Source organism: Dipodomys merriami, unplaced genomic scaffold (assembly GCF_024711535.1).
Source record: "Dipodomys merriami isolate MVZ:Mamm:240054 unplaced genomic scaffold, mDipMer1.0.p SCAF_200, whole genome shotgun sequence".
Lineage (NCBI taxonomy): Eukaryota > Metazoa > Chordata > Mammalia > Rodentia > Heteromyidae > Dipodomys > Dipodomys merriami.
The window spans coordinates 1,440,884-1,448,581 of record NW_027203383.1 but is presented as its reverse complement, the minus strand read 5'-3'; the positions used below and the strand labels follow the sequence as shown (position 1 = coordinate 1,448,581).

The 7,698-nt window shown below is 38.4% G+C and overlaps 1 pseudogene; it reads left to right on the top strand.

The window, feature by feature from the left end:
* Positions 1-2,846: 2,846 nt before the first annotated feature.
* Positions 2,847-3,818, top strand: LOC138833085 (pyruvate dehydrogenase E1 component subunit beta, mitochondrial-like; annotated as a pseudogene).
* Positions 3,819-7,698: the final 3,880 nt, after the last annotated feature.

Here is a 7,698-nt window from a genome sequence, read left to right as displayed (position 1 = left end):
TGTTGAGGGCCTTTGTAAACCTTATTTGGTACTATGTATCTTGTCTGTATTCTAAAATTGTCTCTCTACTAAAATTGGGTCACAGTAAGAATAAATAGTAGTAAAATAATTCTCAAGTATAGGCCAGTAATAAAAGTGACATATGCCTGTAATCCTAACTACTTGGGAGGTAGAAGTAGGATTGCAGTTCAATGCAGGGCAAAGAGCAATAGCTGAAGTTAATCTGACTAAACTATAATGTATGCATGTGTGAATTATCATGGTAAAATCTCTTTTGTACAGTTAATATATACTAAAATGATAGAAAAAAGAATAACAGGAAATATAACAGGACATGTTGGGGCAAGTACTAGCAGGAGAGGAGAAGGTTAATGAGGAGGGTGAATGAGGGTGAATATGGTTGAAGTACTTGATATGAATGTACAAAAATAGGGCAATGAAACATGTTGAAATTATCTTAATCAGGGAGAGAGATGAGGGAGAGAGATGGGGGTAAATTTGATTGAGGTACATTGTACACACATACACAACACACTTAGAAATGTCACAATGGAACTCCTCTTGTATAATTAATATGTACTAATGAAAAAATTTTAAAAATACAAAACTGAAAAACAAAAAATAAACTCTCAAGTACAAAATGAATAGATTACTCTTTTTCATTAAATACTTGAGGAATAGCATACCATGACAAAAAGTACCGGGGCTGGGAAGGTGGCTCAGTGGTAGAGCACTTGCCTTGCCTGCATGAGGCCCTGGGTTTGATTCCTCAGCACCACATAAGCAGAAAAAAAAAGCCAGAAGTGGTGCTATTGTTCAAGTGGTAGAGTGCTAGCCTTGAGCTGAAGAACTGAGGGACAGCACCCAGGCCCAGAGTTTAGGCCCCATGACCAGACCCCCCCCCCCCACCAAAAAGAAAAAAAGTACCAAGTCCAAGAAATAAAATACTAGTGAGGAATCACAGTTGATGTAGCAACCAGAGGAAGGTTTTTAGACAAATATATTGCAATAGATTTAATAACATTGCATCTTTGACTGAGATGTTGAGATTTTTAGAAGTTGAAAACATGATGAAGAACTCAATATTAGAGCCAAGTAACAGAATGATAACAGTCAGAGCAAATTAGCTACAAGAGCAAGCTGTGAAATTCTTTGAGAACACAGAGTAAAGATCAAGGAATTAGAAATGGTGAGAAAAAATGGCACATGGAATATAGATAGGAATTCAGTATGTGTCTAATATAAATTCTACATGGAGCCAAGAAGATGAAAGGCAGGAGAGAGAGAAATAAATTAAAGTGAATTTCCCAGTGCTAGGAAGACTAAAAGGCTTCAGATTGGAACAATCTATCAAGTCTAAGTAGAATAAATTATAAAAGGCTTATACCTAAATTCATTATGGTTAAATTTGAGAAGATGGGGCTAAAGAGGAAATACTAAAAAGCTTTCATATAGCAAATAAAGATTGTCTATAAAGAAACAATCAGATCTTTTACTGTAACACAATCTTGCAAGGCAATGAGACAAAATTTTCAAAGAAAGGAGGGAAAATGAGTTTTCTAACTGAGTGCAATACTGTACTTAGCTGAAGAAATACTTAAGTGGAAAATCAAAAGAGAATTGTTTAAATGTTCAAGGCCTTAAAATCTACTACTTGAGGAACATGAGGTGAGTTGTAGGTTGTGGAAGAGGATCCTTTCCTTCCTTGCCAAAATTGATACCATTACTGATTTGATTAAGGATACAAATGTCATTACAGTTGAGGTATAGCAGCACATCATCTCAGTGTAACTTTCCATAACCCTCAGGTTCTTTGTGCAACTGTGATATACAACTGCTGGAGATGAAGTTTGGGCAGGGAAGTTTCTGTTGAATATGGGATAACTTGTTTTCTTTTTTGAAGATTTTGTTCTTTTATCCTGAGTGATGTGATCATTCACAAATGAAATAATGTGATTCCATTAGTTAGTGGGTTAGTTAGTGGGAGCAAACACTAGGCTTTGATTCTTTCGTCCTCTTTTTTTTTTTTTTTTGGTCAGTTGTGAGGCTAGAACTCAGGGCCTGGGTGATGTGCCTGAACTTTTCTGCTAAAGACTAGTGTTCTACCACTTGAGCCACAGCACTACTCTTATTTTTCTGGTGTCTATTAGGGACGAGTTTCATGGCCTTTCCTGCCTGGACTGGCTTCGACCTGTGATCCTCAGATCTCAGCCTCTTGAGTAGCTAGGATTACAGGAGTGAGCCACCAATGCCCGGCTCTTTTTGTCCTTTTTGTTTGTTTTTTTTTTTTTGAGAAAGTCTTGCAATGTAGATTAGGCTGGCCATGAACTCATGTTTCTTCTTCCTCAATCCCTTGGCTATTTCAATTATAGGCATGTACCAACATACCTGGTTTCTCTTAATTCCAAACTGAAAGACAGTATTATCAAGGTCATACTTCTGGGAAAATAAAGTAGTTGTTTCCCAGCATTCTATTTCACAGAAATTTATTTTCTTTTTCCTGTAGATAAGTCTTTCCTGTAGATAACTCTTATTTGTAGGGCTTTCATACTCTTTGACTTGAAAACTCTCTAGAGTACATTTCTTCACTTTTTTCCTGGTAAATAATTATTATAGGCACCATCTCTGCAAAAAAAACTCAAGAAGATGAAGAGATGGGTAGAGGAAATAGTGGTAAAGGATACTCATTAAACAAAATAGTCTATTTTTGTTTCTAATGAAACAAAGGTTTAATAATTTGGGACTGGACTTTCAGATGATACCCTCAGATAATAAACTCAAATGGTAGGATATGTGTTGGGGTAAGGATACATGAACATCAGGGAAGGCTAGAAGATATGGACAACATGGTGGCGGTGTCTAGGCTGATGAGAAGACCCTTTTAGCAGGTTTCTGGGCTGCTGAAGAGGCGCTTTCATAGAACTGTGCCGGCGGTGCTGCAGCTGACAGTTTGAGAAGCTATTAATCAAGGTATGGATGAGGACCTGGAAAGAGATGAGAAGGTATTTCTCCTTGGAGAAGAAATTGCCCAGTATGATGGGGCATAAAGGTTGACCTGTGGAAAAAATATGGAGATAAGAGGATCATAGACACTCCCATATCTGAGATGGGTTTTGCTGGAATTGCAGTTGGTGTAGCTGTTGGCTGGGTGGTGGCCCATTTGTGAATTTATGACCTTCAATTTCTCTATGCAAGCCATTGAGCAGGTTATAAACTCAGCTGCCAAGACTTACTACATGTCTGCAGGCCTCCAGCCTGTGCCATAGTATTCAGGGGGCCTAATGGTCTTCAGCAGGTGTGGCTGCCCAACACTCACAGTGCTTTGCTGCATGGTATGGGCATTGCCCAGGCTTAACGGTGGTCAGCCCCTGGAATTCAGAGGATGCAAAAGGACTTATTAAATCAGCCATTCGGGATAACAATCCAGTGGTGATGTTAGAGAATGAATTGATGTATGGAGTTTCCTTTGCATAAGCTCAGTCAAAAGATTTTTTTGATTCCCATTGGAAAAGCCAAAATAGAAAGGTAAGAGACACATATAATCGTAGCTGCCCATTCGAGACTTGTGGGCCACTGCTTAGAAGCTGCGACTGTACTATTTAAAGAGGGAATTGAATGTGAGGTAATTAATATGCGTACCATCAATGACCAATGGACATTGATGCCATAGAAGCCAGTGTCATGAAGACAAGTCAGGATGCTCTTGCTGTTCATGTCACTGGTGCTGATGTCCCAATGCCTTATGTAAGATTCTAAAGGACCACTCTGTACCTCAAGTCAAAGATATATTTTCTGTAAAGAAAACACTGAATATCTAGCTTGGACTTGAATATTAAGTCATTGGAATTTATTTAAAACACTTGGCTGGAGCATCATCTGTGTTGTACTTGTGAGACCTTACTATTCAGAAAGTAAAGTTATCTCTAAAGCAACAAACAGGGCTGGGAAGGTGGCTCAGTGGTAGAGCGCTTGCCTTGCATGCCTGAGGCCCTGAGTTTGATTCCTCAGCACCACATAAGCAAAAAGAAAAAAGCTGGAAGTGGCGCTGTGGCGCAAGTGGTAGAGCACTAGCCTTGGGCTGAAGAGCTGAGGGACAGCGCCCACGACCGGTCCCACGACCGGACCCCCCCAAAAAATAAAGAAAATAAAGCAACAAACAGGTGTTTTTATACTCGTAAGTTCAAATGTCTCCCATCATAGACTTCCTGTTTTCTGTTACAATTGTCTTGTCCTTTGAGTAAAGTTAGTGTAAAATTTTACCCTTTCACTAGAAGGACAAGAGATGAATGTGGCTGGGTACTGATGAAAAGTATATCCAAAAATGGTAACTTATATGTATTAAAAGTGTATAATCTAGGTTGACTATTAGATTGTTTTGATAATAAAGGAATGGGTACATATGAAAAAAAATCAGGGAAGACTATAGCTAATGATACTGTTGGCAAAAATGTTCTCAAACATGTTTAATGAAATTATATCTCATCAAAATTTGCAGATGAATGTGTTGATATACACCTATATATCCAAGCACTTGGGAAACAGAGGCAAAAGGATTGGGAATTTGAAATGTGCATGGGCTACATTTCAAGACCCTGTCTCAAAAAACTATTTTAAAGGTTGATATGAAGAATAGAAATACTGAGCAGGAGAGTCTGTGAGACTCTTATCTCCAGTTAATCTCTAAAAAACTGTAAGTGAAGCTGTGGCTCAAGTGCTAGAGTGCTAGCCTTTAGTGAAAAAGCTGAGGGGCAGTGGGTAGGCCTTGAGTCCAAGCCCTATTATTGGCTCAAAAAAAAGTAGAAAGACTATATATTTCCCAAACTATTAGAGGAAAAACAAGAAAAATTAATCCCTTCCCCCAAAGAAAGCAGGAAAGAAGAAAATTAAAAATGATAAGTTAGAAAAATAGCATAAGATGGTAAGAATAAAAATTTTAAAATATTAGTGAATATAACCAATGATTTTACTACCTCTGTTAATCCGTTGTCTGGGCAAACTCAGTCATCCTGGGCAGTGGTAAGAACAAGTATTGATCTAAGTAACAGAAGGTCTAATATACCCTTGTCAGCTCTTACAGAGAGCACCAAGAGAGTAACCATTTATCTTTCTATAGTCTATGGGCATGAGTAATTAGAATGGAGAAATCAACATGAACGTAATAATATAAGATTCATTATAGTGACTTGATCCAAGTTAACATCAGCCATGGTGGTAAGAAGCAAGAGGATTTTGAATTCAAGGCCAGTGAGGACTGTAGGTACTAGGGATTGAATTTAAGATCTTGCATTCGTTAGGCAAACACTCTTCCACTTGAGTCATGCCCTCAGTTCTTTGGCTTTTAGAGCTTTTCCAGATAGAATCTCCGATTTTTTGCCCAGGCTGTCCTCAAACTGAGATCTTTGTGCTTTCATCTTTCTTGTAGCTGGGATTATAGCAAGCATGCATGTACCACCATACATACTTAGCTTGTTTGTGAGAGAGGGTCTCATTGACTTTTAAAAAAATTTTGGTCTGGCCTCAAATCACCATTGTCCTGTCTCCATTTTTCTTTATTATTTTTCATTAAAAACTAGATTTCACTCCAATCACAATTTTAAAGTATAAATTTCATCTGTTAGGATAGTCAGATAGTTTGCTTCCTTTTTTCATTATGTGCCTGTATTGGGGCTTGAACTCAAGGCCTTGAATTCTCCACCCCCACCCCGCTTTTTTTTTTCTTACAGTATTCTGCCATGAACCATGCCTCCAGTTTCAGCTTTTTACTGGATAATTGGAGAAAGAGTCTCAAAAGATTTGTCTTCCTGGGCTGGCTCTGAACTGTGATTCTCAGATATCAGCCTCCTGAATGTATAAGATTATAGGCATAAGCCACCAGTGCCTAGCTAGTTTTGCTTTTAAAAATTTAACTATATGATGTTAACCAGGACTGAAAAAAATGAAAACGAAGAGCCAGATCTGAAAAAATATGGTGGGGGAGGGTATTTTCATTCCCCGCTTCTTTATTTTATTTTATTTATTTTGTCGGTCATGGGTCTTGAATTCTAGGCTTGGGCACTGTCCCTGCGCTCTTCAGCTCAAGGCCAGTGCTCTACCGCGTGAGCCACAGCGCCACTTCCGGGTTTTAGTGGTTTATTGGAGATAAGAGTCTCACGGACTTTCCTGCCCCGGCTGGCTTTGAACTGTGATCCTCAGATCTCAGCCTCCTGAGTAGCTAGGATTACAGGCATGAGCCACTGGTGCCTGGCTCTCTGCTTCTTTAAACTCATTGGAAATGACAAAAAAAAAAAAAAAAAAAAAAAAGCATAGAGGAAAAAAAATGTCATTTTCTAGGAATTAGAGTATTATCTTAAGACACAAACTATAAATAGCTAGCCTTACCCTATACTATAAGAACCCCCCTAAAAGACTGAAAGCTCAGGGCTGAGAAGGTAGCTCAGTGGTAGAGTGCTTGCCTTGAATGCATGAGGTCCTGGGTTTGATTCCTCAGTACCACATAAGCCAAAAAAGTTCAAAGTAGTGTTGTGGCTCAAGTGGTAGAGTGCTTAGCCTTGAGCTAAAGAGCTGAGGGACAGCACCCAGGCCCAGATTTCAGGTCTCCGACAGACCAAAAAAAAAAAAAAAAAAGACTGAAAGCTAGATTTTTACTATTATTTAGTTAAAATATTTGTTCTATATTTTATTTTGTGCATTATCTTCAAGGGTATTCTGCAAGCTCACCCCTGAGGTTGTTTTATTTATTTATTTACTTATTTATGGAATAACGCAAGTTTATTAGGACCTATGTCAAAAGAGACAGAGTGCGTAGGTAGCGAGCCAAAGAGGCAGTGTGTAATGTGCAGACAGAATCAAGATTAGGCTACTTTTGATTGCCTACTTCTTGTTTTGTTGAGCCTTTTGATTGGTTGTCTCTCTAGCACTATGGTTTAAAATTTACTCTTGTGGGAAAAGCTTGAGCCTCTGTTTTCCATATTTGTGTTCTGTTTGGTCCATTTCCTGGACTCGACTTGTTTCCTTATTCCACCTGGACTTTAGTATCTGTCTGCCATGTTACCTTAAATATCACTATGCCTCTTTCACATTTCCCTTTGCAGAAAACCAAAAATAATCCTGGATTTAGTGGGATGAAAGTCTCAATTTATAACTAACTGTTTCAAAGTAAGTAGAGTTTTAGAGATGACCCTCCCTATGTATTTGTTGCTCTGCAGGGGTTATGGAGTGATCCTTGGGACTGAGCAGACTCGCTAACTGAATATCTGCATAAAATTGTGTACAAGTCAGGTTTAGGGAACTAAGAGGTACTAGAGGCCTCCATAGCAGGATTATCCCAAAGGTTTTTAAAAGGCATATATGAATTGCATTTTTGTTTAGAATTCTTAGGTGGAGTCACAGAAGACATGACAGAGCTTCCTTAAAAAATCGCCCTGTTATGGGGATTTTGGTTTGCCTGCCATTTCTATGATATAAACTTCTAGTTAATGAGAGGCTCCAAGAAGTGAAGTAAGAAAGAGAGTGGCTGCTGAATCACACAAAATTAGATGTATTTCTAAGCCTCAAGTGCAAAAAATCGCTTACAACAAAGGAAATAAATTAGTGAAGAGTTTCAGATATGTGAACATTCTCCAACTCGATTTCTGTCTACATGTACTGTTCTTTAACATGTATCTGGAGATATTCAAAGGCTAAACTATGCATTAAAAT